The following is a 20,609-nucleotide window of genomic DNA, read 5'->3' as shown; positions in this document are numbered from 1 at the left end:
GACTTAAAGAGATTAGGAGAGGCCCAGGAAAAAGTCCAACTACAGATGTTCAGAGAAGTATGGTCCTGAGGGTGATCCTGCAGGCAGGAGGTTCCCACAGCTGCCACCGCAGAAATGTGGTTTTTAAGAAGAAGGTAAATCACAGACATTAGAAGGTATCAAAATAATTGCTGACATTACTGAATGCTGCCCATGGGTCAGGCATTGTTCTAAGAGATTTACAAATCATGCCTCATTGAATCTTTCCAACAGCCTCTGAGACACATACCTATTAGGATCTCCACTTTACACATGAGGAAAGTGAAGCACAGAGCAGTTAGGTAACTTCCTCAGGTCAAAAGCAATTAAACAGTGAAACCAGAAGTCCAGAGACCCCACCCACAACCACCAGACCAAGAGTAGGTGATATTGGAGACCTAAGCAGGTAGATGAGAACAGGACCACTTGTCAAAGAGTAAGGATCAGACCCAATGAACTAACAAATGGTGTCTGTGCTAAAGGAGGACAGAACTCCAGCCTTAGGAGTGGGAACGATAATAGAGAAATAGGGAAAAACCCTTTCCCTGAGAGCCAGCCATCAGAACCAGACACAAGAGATGGCTGGATCGCATGCTAAATTTAAGTCCTGGGTTCCTCACTGTTAGCTTTGAGATTTAGAGCAAATTTCAAAACCCCTCTGAGCTTCATCTGAATATCAAAGATAATAATAGCCACTACACATAGCTACTGTGAAGATTAAGTATGAAAATGGGATGGTTCCAGGTAAAGTGGGTGCCAGGAACAAAATATAATCCAGGTTATGATGAATGTGACATCTAATCACAGCCAGACACACAGTGAATGTCTCTTGGCTGGGTCTCACAACCACACTGAGTTCTTAGAGCATCTGAGGTCCAGTTGGCCTTGGAGTTGGAATAGGGCTGGGAGTGGGTGAGGTGAGAAAGCTGCCCAGATGGGCAAGAATAAGGTCAGCACCAAAGAGTGAGTGCCTCCTCAAGTCTCACTCTCTACACATCTCACTCAGCCTCTCCCTACTCTGGGTCTTGGACAGTATAGGCCTGGACTGAAGTCGTGTTGGACAGAGAGGGAGATGCCTATAGGGAGGGAAAATCTGTAGAGAAAAAAACTGAGGAGACTGAGTCCCAGGCTTATCCAAGGATTCCAACAACTTCCCTCTGAGTTTAGCTGATATATATAGTCAAAACAATCCAGTCATGCCTCAGAGGAGAACTTTTTAGATTAATCATTCGGGTGGTTATCTGTTCTGCCCTAATAAATCAGCCAACAATTTGGATTTATGCTATAACATTAATAGGTTGACTTGACTTATGAGTTGATCTATTGATACTATAACGCACAATATCTTAAAGAGAACATGAGAACAGCTTTTGAGATTTGGGTTTCCATATAATATGTTGGTCCATTGGGTAAATTCCTGACACAAATAAATCTTACACACTACATGCTCACATGAAACCATCTTAAAATCCACTGATGAGTACAAAACAAACTGTAACTAGCATGCACAGTAAATATTTGTAGCTACACATCAATTAAATGTCACTAAGAAATCTTGTGCTTAAGCACAAACACGTCATACCACATTCTAAATTATTTCCACTCAACTTCCATAGCACTAAATCACTTTAAAACACAAGGAAGTTTTTACTACCAGGAAAATTTTACCACGCTTTAGTTAAAAAGGAGTTGAAATGTCTGAGGTAAATTGGGTTGTATAATGGAACAACTAATAGATCCTAAAATGAGATAGCACTGCCAATCCCAGCCATAATGGTTTCTATTGTAATCATCCTAGACATGCTTTATAACACCTAATGACTCAACAGCTCCATGCTGGCAGCACCTGAAGGAGACTTTCCTTCTGCCAGAAAGGCTGTGTATTAAGTATTATGTCTGGTCTAGCCAAGGAGATGGCATGTCTTTCCTCATTTTTAAGCAAATCAGGTTCTTAGTGTGTGTCACACACACAGTTCAGAGGAGCACAGTCTCAACCCTCTCCAAAGCATTGCTATATGTGCCCTCAGCTTTCTGTCTCTAGTCTCTACCTCCTCCCATCCATTACTCAACCTTATGCTTGTAAGACAGAACTAATATCCCATTCGTACTCCAGTGTCCACTCTTCTCAACTCTCTGAAGACTCCCATCCACCGAGTCACACTTAGATTCAGTGGGTCCATGGGATATGTAGATTTGATGAACCTCAAATCAAAATAGGTATTTCCACTGTATTTATTCCGCAAGGCAGATTGGTGCATGTAAGCTCCAAGTGCTCTTAAATGTCTTATTCAGGCAACAATTTTGCATTCAAGTCATGCATAACTATTATGCCTATTAAATTTTTAAAATTTTAACATACATGGACCAAATAATTATTATGAAATAAAAACTGATTACACACAAACTGTGTCTAGCATAACAAGATCAAATCATATGACAAATGGTTTACAGAAGATTGCCACAAGTGTTGGATTCACAAAACAAGAACTTTTTGAAAATCAGAGACTTACTGGAATGCCCATTGAATAGTTTCCCCAGGTTTATATAAGAGTATGGGAGAAGAGATCAGAAAGAGCCTAATGGGAATATGGCTCCATGATTAGATCAATGGTTGTTATTACTTTCATAAAAACTGTTAATTTTATTTGTGCTTTTTCTAAAATTTACTCTAAATATAATGGTGATGAAATAATACCCAGTGTGGTTCTCAATGCCTTATCATTTTACTCAATAAGCATAATTAGAGTTCAGTGGTAAGAAACATGGGTCCTCCAAATGAGTAGACCAGATAAGGTAAATATAGCCTAATCATTAGGAATTCTTTCAATGACATTCTAAATTTCTAATTAAAACTCTAATAGTTCAAAACAGATAACATCAACTTTTATCACATTAATTTAAACTATTTTATTATATTAATAATTACCTTAAAAATCATCCCAATTAGACGTGGTGAAGCAATTGAGAGTTGAATTATTCTAGCTAATCTTTAAATGTCTTTTCAGACACACTCACAAAAATAATTTAATTTTAGTTTTATTTCTTATGAGAAGTATGGTAAGTTGTAATACCTGCATTTTCCACTTCATAACTAATAAGGAATGCCACTTCATAGAATAAAAAAAATGAATAATGAAGGCATACTGAGAAGTCCCAGAACATCCTACTCAACAGTTAATATGCCAGCTACTATTAAGGAAAGAGTAAATGCATAATGGGTAGCACAGGACTCAAGAGTACTTTTTCCTTTTAGAAGTAGTGGGTGGAAAGTTCCAATGAAAAAAAAAAAATACCAGGGTTACATTATACTGTAACATTTTGTTCTTCTAAACAGTCTTTTAAAAGCATATTCTTATTCCAGGGCTCATTGCTCATGGAATTTCAGACTGATTTGCTGCTCTTTATGCCTGAAATTCATGTGATATTTTGAATTTTTAAAATGTATTTCATTCCTGCATTCTATGAGAAGGAATTGTATCACAATCTTTTGGACACTCAGTTAATGATCCATAATAAAATCTCATTATCATTCAGGTTTGTCCATAGTCAACCTTATAAACAACTGATAGAAATCTTTGTTAGTTAAAATCTAGTACTGGGCTTAGTCACTTACAATCCCTGATAAAGGAAGAAGTAACCAGTCCCAGCTCTCAAATAAGAAAATAAAGCTCTAGAAATCTTGAAAAGATATGTATTCAATCTAATATAACCCATCCATCTACATGGTCTAATTGGGAATTTCTTGATGGCCTCATGAGAGTTTGTATTTCAGCCTCTCCATAAGTGCCATAGATCAAAAAGCTACTTGCCAGTTATTTCCATTGTTGTTATTTTGTTTTATCTCCATTTTATTATTTTCATGCCATAGTAGCCTCTGAGGACTTCAGAAATTGGAATGTTGCTCAGAGTGGTGGAGCTTGAGATGAAATGAAGATAAAGCTGCTTCTTAATTATGGATGTCATTGATTATCACTCATTTCCTATTACTACCACCAGCTCAGTTCTACACCATGGCTAAAAAGTGTCCTAAAGATCCAGAGAATATGCCTTTGGTTTCAATTAGAAGTATTTACTCTTTTAACATTCTGGGACCTTATATGAACAGATCATCATCCATGGACAAATCACTTTAATGGAGAAAGAAAAGAATGTATATATTTAGAAACATGGGATGGATATAAATTCAGGGGAATCTTAAACATGGTAACACTTTACCAGTCATTATGAAGATAGAGCTATGAAAATCAGCTTATGAATTACTGAAGAGCTGATAGGTTCTTCTTTCATTTTAAAACCTTGAAGTTGTCCGGTCAAGATGGAGGTGTAGGTAGAAATACTTCATTCCCTCACACAACCAAAAGAAGGATAACAACCAATTTAAAAACAAAAACCAACCAGAACTTCTGGAAAATCAAACTGCATAGAAGTCCAACAACCAAGGAGTTAAAGAAACATTCATCCAGACTGGTAGGAGGGTTGGAGACAGGGGCAGGCCTAACAAGGCAAGGCTGGATAACTGGATAGTCCCACATTAACACTTGGATAAGCCAGGAAGAACAATTGGGGAGCGAGATACGAAGAAACCCAGGGTTTTGGGGTGGGGAAACTAAAGACTCAAAACCTCTGGCTATACAAATCTGTGGGGGTTGGGGAGATGGGAGAAACTCCCAGTTTCACAGGAGAGTCCACTGGAAAGGTCCATGGGGTCCTAGAATGTACACACCCACCCACCTGCGAATCAGCACCTTAAAGGGCACAATCCACTTGTGGGAATCGAGGGAAGTGACGGAAATTGAAGCAAGAGCTAAGTGAGCAGCATTGTTCCCTCTCGGATCCCTCCTCTACAGACAGTGCCACAAAGCAGCAGTGTGGATTGCTCACCCTGGCAAATACCTAAGGCTCCACCCCTTACAATGTAACAGGTACACTGAGATAAAGAAATATAGCCCAAATGAAAGGACAGATTAAAACTCCAGAATAAGAGTTAAGTGATAAGGAGGTAGACAATCTATCCAATGCAGAGTTCAAAACATTGGTTATCAGAATACTCACAGAAATGACTGAGCTCAGTCGCAAATGAAAGAAATGAAGGCTCTACAAAGTGAAATAAAGGAAAATATACAGAGAACCAACAGTGACAGGAAGGAAACCAGAATTCAAAACAACGATTTGGAACAAAAGTAAGAAACAAACACCCAACTGGAACAGAATGAAGAAACAAGAATTTTTAAAAATGGAGAGACTTAGGATCCTCTGGGACAACTTTAAACACTCTAACATCCAAAGCATAAGGGTGCCAAAAGGAAAAGAGGAAGAGCAAGAAATTGAAAATTTAGTTGAAAAAATAATGAAGGAGAAGTTCTCCAATCTGGCGACGGAAATAAACTTCCAGGAAGTACAGGAAGCACAGAGAGTCCCAAAGAAGTTGGACCCAAGGAGGGACACACCAAGGCACGTCATAATTATATCACCCAAGATTAAAGATAAGGAGAGAATCTTAAAAAGCATCAAGAAAGAAAGGAAAGAGATGGCGGCGAGATAGGTGGGAGCAGAGTCAACTTCCCTCTGCACCTGGGTGAAACACCTACCCAATCTACTGAGGAACAAAGCAAACAGCCAACAGTACTCCAGCATTTATGAAGATAGGAGACCAAAAAGTATAGAGGACACTGAAAAAAAACAGATGGTAAGGGGATTGCTTCAGGACAAAAAGGTTATTGGGACTAGTGCACAGAGCAGGGCAGCTGCAGACCCAGACCCGTGCCTCCAGGGCCTGCTGCAGGACTCCTGGGAGAGAAACGAGCTAACAGCTCAACCCAAACAAGGCTTGAGCAACACGGTGAGAGACCTGGTTGCTTGAAGTCACAGGGAGGGGAATAACGATGAAGTGTGGTAAACACAAGGAGACTGTGGGCACTGGCTGGGGATAGTTGAGAGTTGGGCCATGTGGGGCCCTGACCCAGACAGTCCCCGGTCTAGCTAGAGAGGTGGGCTGAGCCAGAGGACAGGCCCTTCCTTGTACCAAGGGAGCCACAGGATTGAGCAAGAGGATGTTCCCAAAAAGAAAAAGACCCTCGGGGGGCACTTTGGGAAATTCCCCTGAAGCAACAGCTCCATTCTCCTCTCCACCCTGCCACCTACCTGTCTGGGAAGTGTGCGCACCCACTGGGGACTGTGTGTATCTACTGGGGAGTGTCCGCACCTCATCTTGGAGGAAACTGAGACCACAGGCACCATCACAGAGTGTGAATCGAAGAAGGCTCCACGCGCACACCTATAGCCTGGGGGAGGCCTACCATAAAAAAGAGTAAGTAGAAACTGGGAACACCAGGATATCTCCTGGAAGAAGAAACCCACCAACAAAGGAAACACCAACAGATAAGAACAGAAGAAGGTGAAGGAGGGAGTGGAAGTCACACTAAGTCAACCCAGGACCTATCTGAAAATACAACTAAATAGTGAAGAAATTACTAAGAACAAACAACTGAACAAGAGCAAGAGAAAGCCTCAAAACCTTGTACACATGGAAGAACCAGCTCCAACACAACCTGCCCACACCTGCACAACAGAAAACAAGAGGTGGGGGACAGACTGAACCTCAGATAACCAGCTGGTGGGAAAGAGCCACCAAAGACCCAAAAAGAACCAAAAACCAAAGACATAAACAAAGCCAACATAAACCACAGCCCAAGATCAGTAAGATCGGGAGAACAAGGAAATTGTACCACTAAATCTCACAGATATTCTATCACAGAAGTTTACACCATAAACCCAGGGGGTCAGAACGGAGCAACGTAAGAAGCAGAGGCTAACAGGAAGAGTCTCACAAACAATGGGAAGCCAAAGAAACAATCCCCAAATGAAAGGAAAGAAGGAAATCTCAAAAACAATGGTAAGTGAAAAAGAGGCAAGTCAACTATCACATAATGAGTTCAAAGAATGGGTTATAAGGAAGCTTAATGAGCTCACACAGAATTACCAAAAACTATAGGGAAACTACAATGAATTCACTGCAAACTATATCAACATGAAAAAGGAAATAGAAACTATCAACAAGGGCCAAGAGGAAATGAAGAATACAATTTCTGAACTGAAGAATACAGTAGAAGGAATCAAAAGCAGGTTCAATGATGAAGCAGAGGATCAGATGAGCGAACTGGAGGACAAGGTACAAAAAAAAACCCAGAATGAGCAAGAAAAGGAAAAGAGGCTCAGAAAGAATAAAGAGGGGTTAAGGGAAATGCAGGACAACATGAAACATAATAATATCAGTATAATAGGGATACCAGAGGGAGAAAAAGAGCAAGGGATAGAAAACCTGTTTGAAAAAGTAATGATGGAAAATTTCCCTAATTTGATGAGAGAAAAAGTCACACAAATCCAGGAATCACAGAGAGTCCCAAGCAATAGGAACCCAAAGAGGCCCACTGCAAGACACATCATAATTAAAATGGCAAATTTCCCAGACAAAGAGAGAATCTTAAAGGCAGCAAGGGAGAAACAGGAAGTAACATACAAGGGAGCCCCAATAAGGTTAGCAACTGACTTCTCAATGGAAATGCCCCAAGCCACAAGAGAATGGAAAAAAAAATATTCGAAGTAATGAGAACCAGAGGCCTGCAACCAAGACTACTTTACCCAGCAAGGCTCTCAATCAAGACAGAAAGCCAAATAGGGACTTTCCCAGACAAAAGAAGTCTAAAAGAATACATCTCCACCAAACCAGCTCTGCAAGAGATGCTAAAGGGACTGCTTTAAGGAAAGGAAGGAAAAGAGAAAGACAGAGGAACACAGGTAGGAAATAAAGGCAATGAATAACTACCTATCAATAATAACCTTAAATGTAAATGGATTAAATGCTCCAATCAAAAGACATAGAATAGCTGAATGGATATGAAAACATGGCCGACATGTATGCTGCCTTCAAGAGACCCACCTCAGGACGAAAGACCTACACAGACTGAGAGTTAAGGGATGGAAACAAATTTTCCAAGCAAATGGACAGGAAAAAAAAAGCAGGGGTAGCAATACTTATATTAGACAAACTAGATTTCCAAAAAAAGGCCATAAAGAGAGACCCAGAAGGTCACTTCATAATACTCAAAGGAAAAATCCACCAAGAACACATTAACATTGTAAATATGTATGCTCCCAACATAGGAGCACCCAAATACATAAAGAAAATCTTAGAGGACTTCAAGAAAGATATTGACAGCAACACAATTATAGTAGGGGATTTTAACACCCCACTGTCAAAGATCGACAGATCTTACAAACAAAATATCAACAAAGATATTTTGGCATTGAACAATGCCCTAGATGAAATGGACTTAACTGATATATATAGAGCTTTTCATCCCAAAGAAGCAAAATACACATTCTTTTCAACTGCACATGGAACATTTTCAAAGATAGACCACATGATAGGACACAAAACAAGCATCAACAAGTTCAGGAAAATTGAAATCATATCAAGCATTTTCTCTGACCATAAGGGACTGAAACTAGAAACAAATCTCAAGGAAAAAACCCCAAAAAACTCCAAAACATGGAGATTGAATAGCATGCTATTAAACAATGAATGGGTAAAGAATGAGATTAGGGAAGAAATCAAGAAGTTTCTGGAAACAAATGAAGATGAACTCACAACAATCCAAAACCTATGGGACACAGCAAAGGCAGTCCTGAGAGGGAATTACATAGCAACACAGGCTTACTTAAAAAAAATACAAACATCTCAAATAAACAACCTAACCCTACACATACAAGGACTCAAAGAACAACAACAAAGACAGCCCAGAGAAAGTAGAAGGAAGGAAATAACCAAGATCAGAGCAGAGTTAAATGACATAGAGACTAAAACACAGTTGTAAGGATCAATGAATCCAGGAGCTGGTTCTTTGAATAGATAAACAAAATCAACAAGCCCTTGGGCAGGCTCATCAGGAAAAAGAAAAAGAGAGGACCCAAATAAACACAATCAGAAATGAAAGAGGACAGACTACAACTGATACCACCGAAATACAAAGGATTCTAAAAAATTAGTATGAGGAACTATATACCAAGAAATGTGAAAACCTAGACGAAAATGACAAATTTCTAGAAAAATATAACCTTCCAAAACTCAATGAAAAAGAAGCAGAAAGCCTGAACAGACCAATAACACCTGATGAAATTGAAACAGTAATCAAAACGCTTCTCACACACAAAAGCCCTGGACCACTTGGTTTCACCAGAGAACTCCACAGAGCATTTAAGGGAGAGCTAACCTCCATCCTCCACAGATTATTTCAAAAACTTCAAGAATATGGAAGACTCCCAAACTCATTTAATGAAGCCAATATCATCCTGATCCCAGAACCAGATAAAGACATATCAAAGAAAGAAAACTTCAGGCCAATGTCACTATGAACATAGATGCTTAAATCCTCAAAGAAATGTTGACAAACCACATCCAGCAATATATTAAAAAGATCACACACCATGATCAAGTGGGATTCATCCCAGGGATGCAAGGATGGTACAATATTCACAAATCAATAAACATAATACACCACATAAACAAAAGCCAAGACAAAAACCACATGATCATATCAATATATGCGGGAAAAGTATTTGATAAGATACAGTATCCATTTATAATAAAAACACTCAGCAAAGTAGGAATAGAAGGAGCATTCCTCAACATAATAAAGGCCATATATGAGAGACCTACAGCCAACACCATACTCAATAGACAAAAACTTACAGCTTTCCCACTAAGATAAGGAACAAGACAAGGATGCCCTCTCCCACAACTCCTATTCAACATAGTATTCGAAGTCCTAGCGCAGCAATCTGACAAGAAAAAGAAATAAAAGGCATCCAAATTGGAAAGGAGGAAATTAAACTGTCACTGTTTGCAGATGACATGATAGTGTACATGGAAAATCCTATAGACTCCACCAAAAAACTACTTGACCTAATAAATGAATTTGGCAAAACAGCTGGATACAAAGTCAATACTCAGAAATCAAAGACATTCCTGTACACCAACAAAGAAACTGCAGAAACAGAAATCAAGAAAAAAATCCCATTTGATATAGCAACAAGAAAAATAAAGTACCTAGGAATAAACCTAACCAAGGAGATAAAAGAACTGTACTCAGAAAACTACACAACACTGAAGAAAGAAATTAAGGAAGACACAAACAAATGGAAGCATTTACCATGCTCATGGATTGGAAGAATTAACATCATCAAAATAGCCATACTACCCAAAGCGATTTATAGATTCAATGCAATTGCTATTAAAGTACCAATGACATATTTCACAGATATAGAACAAACATTTCAGAAATTCACATGGAACCATAAACAACCCCGAATAGCTGCAGCAATTTTGCAAAAAAAAGAACAAAGCAGGGGGATCACAATACCTGATATCAAACTGTATTACAAGTCCACAGTAATCAAAACAGCCTGGTACTGGCATAAAAACAGGCACATAGACCAATGGAACAGAACAGAGAGTCCAGAAATAAACCCAAGGCTTTACGGTCAATTAATATTTGACATGGAGGCAGGAGCATAAAATGGAGCAAAAATAGTCTCTTCAACAAATGGTGTGGGGAGATCTAGACAGCTACGTGCAAATAAATGAAACTCGATCTCCAACTTACACCATACACAAAAATAAATTCAAGGTATGTAAAAGACTTAAATATAAGTCATAACACCATAAAAGTCCTTGAGGAAAACATTGGCAGGAAAATCTCAGAGATCCATGCAGCAACATCCTCACAGACATGTCCCCTAAAGCAAGGGACACAAAGGAAAGAATAAACAAATGGGACCTCATCAAAATAAAAAGCTTCTGCATGGCTAAAGAAAACAGCATTAAAATACAAAGAAAACCAACAGTATGGGAAAACATATTTGCTAATGATATCTCAGACAAGGGCCTGATCTACAAAATATATAAAGAACTCAGAAGACTCCACTCAAGGAAGAGAAACAGCCCAATTAAAAAATGGGCAATGGACTTGAACAGACACTTCTCCAAGGAAGACATACAGAGGGCCCAGAGACATATGAAAAGATGCTCAGCATCACTAGCCATCAGAGAGATGCAAATTAAAACCACAATGAGGTACCATCTCACACCAGTCAGAGTGGCCAACATAAACAAATCAACAAACAAATGTTGGAGAGGATGCAGAGAAAAGGGAACTCTAGTACACTGTTGGTGGGAATGCAGACTGGTGAGGCCACTGTGGAAAACAGTATGGAATTTCCTCAGAAAACTAAAAATGGAACTGCCCTTTGACCCAGCAATTCCACTGCTGGGATTATACCCTAAGAACCCTGAAACACCAATCCAAAAGAACCTATGCACCCCAATGTTCATAGCAGCACCATTTACAATAGCCAAGTACTGGAAGCAACCTAAGTGCCCATCAGCAAATGAGTGGATCAAAAAACATTTACACAATGGAATTCTACACAGCAGAGAGAAAGAAGGAGCTTATACCCTTTGCAACAGAATGGATGGAACTGGAGAGCATTATGCTAAGTGAAATAAGCCAGGCGGTGAGGGACAAATACCATATGATCTCACCTTTAACTGGAACATAATCAACAAAAGAAAAAAGGAAACAAAATATAACCAGAGACATTGAAGTCAAGAACAATCTAACAATAGCCAGAGGGGAGTTGGGAGGGGATAGTGGGGAGAGGGGTTTTCAGGAACTACTATAAAGGACACATGGACAAGATCAAGGGGGAGGGTGGACGTGGGGGAGGGAGGTGGTTTTGGCTGGGGTGGGGTGGAGGGGTGGGGAGAAAAATGCAGACAACTGTAATTGAACAACAGTAAAAATTTGTTTTAAAAAGCAGCAAGAGAAAAGGAAATAGTTACCTACAAAGGAGTTCCCATAAGGCTGTCAGCTGATTTCTCAAAGGAAAGCTTATAGGCAAGAAGAGGCTGGAAAGAAGTATTCCAAGTCATGAAAGGCAAGGAACTACATCCAAGGTTATTCTATCCAGCAAAGCTATCATTTAAAACAGAAGGGCAGATAAAGTGCCTCCCAGATAAGGTCAAGTTAAAGGAGCTCATCATCACCAAGCCCTTATTATATGAAATATTAAAGGGACTTATCTAAGAAATAGAAGAAGCTCAAAACCCATGAACAGTAAAATTACAACAAACCCACAACTATCAACAACTGAACCTAAAAAACAAAAACTAAGCAAACAACTAGAACAGGAACAGATTCACAGAAATGGAAATCACATGGAGGATTATCAGTGGGAAGGGAGAATGGGGGTAATGGGGGATAAGGTACAGGGAATAAGAAGCATAAATGATAGGTACAAAATAGACAAGGGGAGGTTAGGAATAGAATGGAAAATGGAGAAGCCAAAGAACTTATATGTACAACCCATGGACATAAACTAAGAAAGGAGAATGCTGGAGGGTGGTGGGTGCAGGGTGGAGAGGGATAAAGGGGAAAAATAAAATGGGACAACTGCAATCGTATAATCAACAAAATATACTTTAAAAATAAATAAATACATATCTGTAGCATCATAAAAAATAAAACCTCTAAGCAACATCTTCATGGGAACTTGGAACATATTTAAGATAAATTTGGTGGTCTTGGTGCAGCCTACCTGGCGATAATCACTGATCTTCATCATGTAGCTAGCAATGGGAAGCAATTTTTTTTTAATTTGAATTTTTTATTGTTATTCAATTACAGTTGTGTGCCTTTTCTCCCCAACCCCCCACCCCACCCCAGCTGAACCCCGCTCTCTCCCCCACCTGCACCCTCCCCTTTGATTTTGTCCATGTCCTTTATAATAGTCCCTGTAATCCCCTCTCCTCACTGTCCCCTCCCCACTCCCCCCTGCCCATTGTTAGATTGTTCTTAACTTCAATGTCTTTGGTTTTATTTTGTTTCCTTTTTTCTTCTATTTATAATGTTCCAGTTAAAGATGAGATCATATGGTATTTGTCCCTCACCGCCTGGCTTATTTCACTTAGCATAATGCTCTCCATAATGCTCTAGCAGACCCTGCGGCCCCACATTCGCGCAGATAAATGGAGAGGGCCGGACTCAGAGTGGCGGAGAACGGGGAAGGTAGAGCAGTGGGTAGCACCCCGTGGCCCCACATTCGCGCACAGATAAACCAGACAAACGGTGGCGAGCAAAGCAGACTGCGCAACCCAGGGCTCCAGCTCGGGGGAAATAAAGCCTCAAACCTCTGATTGAAAACGCCCATGGGGGTTGGGGCAGCAGCAGGAGAGACTCCCAGCCTCACAGGAGAGGTCATTGGAGAGACCCACAGGGGCCTAGGGCGTGCACAAGCCCACACCCTTTGGAACCAGCACCAGAGGGGCCCAGTTTGATTGTGGGTAGTGGAGGCAGTGACTGAAATCTGGTGGAGAGTGGAGCGGGCGCCATTGCTTCCTCTCGGCCCCTCACCCATGCACAGCATCACAGCACAGTGACCAGCGTTACCTGGCCCCGGGGAACACCTAAGGCTCCGCCCCTTTAAGTAACAGATGCGCCAAGACCAAAAAAAAAAAAAAAAAAGGCCCAAATGACAGAACACTTCAAAGCTCCAGAAAAAAATACAACTAAGCGAGGAAGAGATAGCCAGCCTATCGGATAGCCAGCCTAACAGTTCAAAACACTGGTTATCAAGATGCTCACAGAATTGGTTGAATCTGTTCGAAAACCAGATGAAAAAATGAAGCCTATGCTAAGAGAGACAAAGGAAAATGTACAGGGAACCAATAGTGATGCAAAGGAAACTGGGACTCAAATCAATGGTATGGACCAGAAGGAAGAAAGCAACATCCAACCAGAAAAGAATGAAGAAACAAGAACTCAGAAAAATGAGGAGAGGCTTAGGAACCTCCAGGACATCTTGAAACGTTCCAACATCCGAATTATAGGGGTGCCAGAAGGAGAAGAGGAAGAACAAAAAATTGAAAACTTATTTGAACAAACAATGAAGGAGAACTTCCCCAGTCTGGCAAAGGAAATAGACTTCCAGGAAGTCCAGGAAGCTCAGAGAGTCCCAAAGAAGCTGGACCCAAGGAGGAACACACCAAGGCACATCATAATTACATTCCCTAAGATGAAACAGAAGGAGAGAATCTTAGAAGCAGCAAGAGAAAAGGAGACAGTTACCTACAAAGGGGTTCCCATAAGACTGTCAGCTGACTTCTCCAAAGAGACCTTACAGGCAAGAAGGGGATGGCAAGAAGTATTCCAAGTCATGAAAGGCAAGGACCTACATCCAAGATTACTCTATCCAGCAAAGCTATCATTTAGAATGGAAGGGAAGATCAAGTGCTTCTCAGATAGGGTCAAGTTAAACAAGTTCATCTTCACCAAGCCCTTATTATATGAAATGTTAAAGGGACTTACCTAAGAGAAAGAAGATCAAAAATAGGAACAGTAAAAATGACAGCAAACTCACAGTTATTAACAACCACACCTAAAACAAAAACAAGAGCAAACTAGGCAAACAACTAGAACAGGAACAGAACCGTAGAGATGGAGATCACATGGAGGGTTGTCAATAGGGGAGTGGGAGGGGGAGAGGGGGGGAAAGGTACAGAGAATAAGTAGCATAGATGACAGATGGAAAATAGACAGGGGGAGGGTAAGAATAGTATGGGCAATGGAGAAGCCAAAGAACTTATAAGTATGACCCATGGACATGAACTATAGGGGGGGAATGTGGGAGGGAGGGGGTGGGTGGGATGGAGTGGAGTGATGGGGGGGAAATGGGACAACTGTAATAGCATAATCAATAAATATATTTTTTAAAAAAGAAAAAAAAATAAAAGACATTGCCACATACAGACATCACAGTTCTCACAGAAGCAATTTTAGCAGTCTCACGGTAGGTTTTCTTTAAGTGATGAAGAAATTTGCTCAACTCTCACAACACACTGAAGGCATATGCCTTTTAAATCACCCAATAATTGTTTTCAGCAATGGCAGCAACCTAACTGCTTAGCAAGACAGCAGGCAGGTGGTAACAAGGCATTATGAAGCCAATTGACTGGGAACCCACAAAGGACAGTTCAAAAGGAGATTTTGGTCCAAACTATTAAGTAAAAAAAATAAATAAATAAATAAGGTACTTCCTCCTCTCTCCTCACAATGGATGAGTATTTTATATACTTGAGGCTGTTTTTCAAAGGTTTCCAAGGCTTAAATTAGTGTACTCTTCCTCCTTACCGGTACCCTTGCTTAAATTAATGGAAATGTAATTGATCTAAAATGGTTTATTCTCTTCAAAAGCTTGTATTTATTTTGAATTGCTTTGGACCAGAAAATGCTGTGAGGACAGACTGTCCCAATTTTATTCTTCATGTTCAGGAAACAAGCCATTTAAAGGAACAGGTTTTTTTCCCCTAAGTAATAAAATATCAACACACTAAAGGAAGTAATGAAACAAAATGTGGTTAAAACTCCTTGACTATTAGGGCTATAACTTGGAGAGTAATCTTCATGAGGTTTATTTGCTTTTTAAAATGAAATGTTGGTATTTTTACAAAAATTAGTAATGAGAGTAAAACCAAATAAATATGTTAGAATGCCAACTGAAAAAACTACGTGGTATAGAAGTGATTTGGAGGGAGTGTACTTCTGTAAACTGTGGAAACTCGGGAACATGGTGACGCCATGACATAAAATGTAGTTATCACCAAGAAAGCCATGAAGAAGAACCAAAACATTTCAAAATGTCATGGTGGAATTGTATGCAACAGGTGTATTTAGATGGCAAAGACAGTCACTCCTCCAAGACTAATAGCCAATGGATTGAAACATTATTATCCTTGGAAATGGCTGGGATTGGAATTCAGGAAATCTCAGTTTAATAAATCATCTCTTGCTATCTCAGCATGTAGATACTCCAATTGACAACATTTTTCCCAGGCATATCCGAGAAGCACATTCAGAGGTTCAGACTAGCACTGCATATGACATAACCTCCCACTTCACCAGCAGCTCTTGCTCTGTAGCTGGTCTATCGTGAGCCACAGAAGCAAGGAGCAATAAGGAAAAGAGAATTGTTAACCCATAATATAGGTCACTAAATGATGATAGTGCAAGAATTTTTAAAAATTCTTCCCATGGTTAAAGTGATTAGGCAAGTCACAAATAAGTTGTCAATATGTGTTCTTTTCCTATTCTTCCTGAGTTCCTAGTCACAACAGGAAACTTTTGGCATAGCCTCTCATTCTTAATGCAGATAATGAATTATGATGTTTGAAGCCCATGAAATCCACTCCCTCTAATTCATATTTTTGGTTCAAAATGAACACATCTCGGTAGAATCCATGACAAATATGACCCCATAATAAGGGCTCAGGGGCACATTTTTAAGGGATTAAATGTAGCTTTATTTACAATATAAAGCATTCCGTCAGTGAAAAGTAGAGAATTTCAAAGAGAAAGAAACCCAACCTCATTACAACTTTTCTTTCCCTGGTCAGAACTTGTTGGTCCCTTTCCCCAAGTGTCTTCTTAAGGATTTTCTTTCCCATAAATAACTTTCTATAGGTCTCAGCACTAAGAGTACTTGCTCTCACCTTTTAAAAAGGATTAAAATTAAACCTTATCATCATTTTCATCACTTTATTCAAAAAACAGTATTGGGTTTTGGTGGGGGGGGTTTCTACTTTGATGTTCAGGAGAGCTCAGTTGAAGATGACAATCACATACACATGAAGAGTGCCTGAGAAATAATGCATTTCTTGATTTCTGATGGAGCAACAACCAGCCCTCATCATAGCTCCCATCATTTGGCCCATTTGTGGCCTACTCTTAGCAGTGTTCTCTTTTCAGGAGTTTACTGAAAACAAATTGAATATATATTGTTTTCTATCAGGAGCATACTCCAACGGAGAATCTGCAATGTTCTGGAAATACTACTCTATTTTCATTCACTCAGTGCCAAAATCTTATGGAGGATTAAAGAGGATAATAATAAGCATAGGTGACCCCATCTGTGATCTCATTTATCTTCACAACAAACTTACAAGATAAATCTAGACGGCTTGAAAAAAATTAAAAGGCAGTTCCTCTTCACACCCAAATAACATCCACTATCTATCAGGAGAATAGGCTTTGAAAACTCCAAGAGTAATAAGTACTGAAAACTCGAACTGGTTGGGATAAGCACATGTCTGTGAAACAATGGCCTGGGGAGGGGCCGCTCTAATGTGTAATCATACATCTGACTGAAATGGGAACCTGCTTCATGGTCTTGGCAAATTTAGCCCAACAAAATGAAATAACACTTTTGGACTACTAGACGAATGAACGATTGAGAGTTTAATTTAGTAAAGTAATATATGTAAAAGTGCTCTGTAAACTTCTTAAATAACTAACTGATAAATTATACTTATTTTTATAGTAGGTAAGTTGTGGAATATTTCAATGCACTTTTATTCTACAAACTACCAAGGACACACTGCACTGGGACCTTTCCTCAGCAGGACTATAATAAGAACATCCACCATTTTCTCTTCCAGTACCCTTTCTCTGTGACAATATTTTAGGGTCTCCTGTTACTATTTCCTCTGGATCTCATCTTCCCTTATTGCCAAAAGGGACATACAAATCGTCTCATAATTTTTTAGTCCTTTCAGCTTGATGGTCTCTTTCACCCCAGTGACCTTCACCACACTCTTTCCTCTGCCTGAAGGGTTCCTCCTCCAAATCTTCCCATGTCTGGCCATGTACTGTTATAAACTCAGCTTAAATGTCACTTTCTCACAAAAACTGTCTCTGCTCACTACTGCCTAAAGTCACCACAGCCCCAACACCGTTCCAGAAGTCCTATTCTCTACCCCAGTGCTTCCCTCTTCTTGGTCACACTTGTTAGAACTTGAAATCATTTTGTTTCTGTTTTTCCCTGTTATATCTTAGCTCCACAAGTGTGGAGGTGGTGTTGGCTTTATTTGGTTTGTATCCCCAAATCCTGGAATTATGCTTGGCACACTGAGAGTGCTCAGTAATTATTTATTGGATGAATAAATACATCTTGAACTCCAAAACTAGTGATCTATCCCCTGCCACACCTAAAATAAGATTTTTCTGACTCTACTTCATGGCTCTCTCATCTAATAAAAGGCTGCCTACACACAATGGGTTGTGTCTTTTGGGGCCTCAACCAACACTCTTGTCTTTCCATATGTCATATGGTACTTTCTCTTTTCTGTCCAAGGAGTATGATGGGAAATACATGCCATAACTGAAAAATAAATGAATATGAAAAATAGCCAAATATGGCTTGCAGACATAGAACCAGAAAAGCTTCACCCTTGTATTTTTTCTCCTAGCCTACAAGAAAGATAAATTTTATACTGAAAAAAAATATGGCCAAGGACTCGGGTTCCCTGGGGTGAGTTTTCAACCTGCTAGCTTATTTACTGGGATAAGCTGGCCCAGGCTGCCAGGACCCCTTATTTTGGTTCACAGGGCTACTTGCTCCCTGGGAGGGCTGTATCTGACAGTGAGTTAGCACAGACCCAGGAGCACCTGTTAGACCCGTGTGAGGTGGTCCCTTTGAAAATGACGTCAGTAGCACTTTAAATGATTTCAACAGAAGGGTTCCAGCTGGTCGTGGAGCTATAAGACACCCTTATTAGGAGGTGAGTCATATAAATATAGACGTGTACATAACATAAATATAGATCTCCTGACAGAACACTCAAGCTGTATTCTCTGCACAGGGATAAAGAACTCACTCATTTTAGTACAGAGGATTTTGCCCCAGGAAATGCAACTTTTTTTGCAGTTTCAATTACAATTGAAAACAAAAAGATTTCAAATAAAAAGTCTTTTTTTAAAAACCGCCATCATTTCATAGGAAACAATGAAATTTAAGATTAATGTGTGGTAGCATTCTATGTTTTTAGTCCTGTATTTCTATTTATTTTGTATCATTCTTTTGTTTTAACTGTTTTAAAAGCTAAAATATTAAACTTTAAATGAAATATGAAATAACACTAAATAAAAAAACATATCAGAGCATACTAGTTTTCATTTGTTTACCTATCCTAAGAGTGAACATGGATGGTTGAAAATGTCTGGCAGGAGGCCAAGTGATTGCTTACCACAAGTAAGTCCTGAACTGCTTGAATATAAACTATACAAATCCAGAAACCAGTTTTCTATTGCTTTGGCCCAATTCCATAACACGACTCATTTCCTTGGGACTTCATCAGGAAAAGTTAAATTCAGACCTTTATTTTTTTTTCACAGCTTTCTATTTTTAGATTACAAAAGTAGTATCTGTTTATTGCAGAAACCTTGGAAAACTCAGAAAAACACAAAGATATATTTATGATTATCTGATATTCATAATTCCACTCCCCAACATTATAATTACCACTGACATTTTGGTACAGCTTTCTGGTTATTTTTCTGTGTTTATATGCACACATCAATTTTTCTCTTCCTAATGGTGTCTTTCCATACACACTATGTGAAGTATAGTTTTACTTAACAATAGCTTCTAAAGTTTTGCCAAGTTTGAATGAAATATCCTTGTCTGATGTTTACTGATTACATAGCATTCCTTTGTTTGCATTATTGTCATGTCTCCAAACTCTTAATTTTGGAATCTTTTGTTGTTTCCCATTTCATCTATCTATCTATCTATGGTATATTCTATATACATTACAGGCATATTCATTTTTTTGCACTTTGCTTTATTATGCTTCACAGATGTTCCATTTTTCACAACCTAAAGGCAAAACTCTCTACCAGCAAAAAGACTGTAACTCCCTTTATTGTGACACTCACTTTATTGCAGCGGTCTGGAACTAAGCCTGCAATATTTCTGAGGTATGCTTGCATAGATAATGTATACATCAAATTTACGTGCAATCTTTAGCAACAATTGTCAAAGATACTATTGTTTGCCTAAATGACATCCATTTTCTCTTCTTTCTTGCTAATATGACTTGATTTCATTCAATGTGGAAATATCCCTGGCAAATATGACAAGGTCTGATTCATACAGTGTGAGCAGAAGATTCGGAGTGATACTTCTGAGACAGCCTTTTGAAGGGGAGCAGATGTAGTACCCATCATTTCCATGATCTTGTAATTTGCTTTGTCCACTCCCATTTTTTTGCCTGGGAAACAGGCACAGGAATTAGACATATACAGTCATCTTGAAACCATGACCTGAAATCACCCACTAAGCAGAATGTTGTGGAAAGCAGGAAGAAGACTGAATCCCAATGGCATCATGGGGCCATCAACAAAGTCCATACCTCTTTACTCCAAATTTTATGTTATACAACAAAAATAAGCTTTTACTGGATGGAAACATTGCTTTTTTTTTTCCAATGTTCTGTTTTTCAAAAGAGAACATAATTACCTAACGAATTTGTTTAGTGTGAAATCTTCTAAATGGAATGGTGAAGCCTAGGGGTGTAAATGTTTTATAGACATTGGATTCTTAAAATCAATTTGCTGCCCAAAGAGTTTTTATCAATATTAATTCTGACCATCTATGTATGAGAGTGCCCATTAGCCGCAACCACCATGTATTCCATAAGA

The sequence above is a fragment of the Desmodus rotundus genome, chromosome 13 (genome assembly GCF_022682495.2).
Source record: "Desmodus rotundus isolate HL8 chromosome 13, HLdesRot8A.1, whole genome shotgun sequence".
NCBI classification, from domain to species: Eukaryota; Metazoa; Chordata; class Mammalia; order Chiroptera; family Phyllostomidae; genus Desmodus; species Desmodus rotundus.
The sequence above is the reverse complement of the archived record's forward strand: the minus strand, read 5'-3'. Positions refer to the sequence as shown.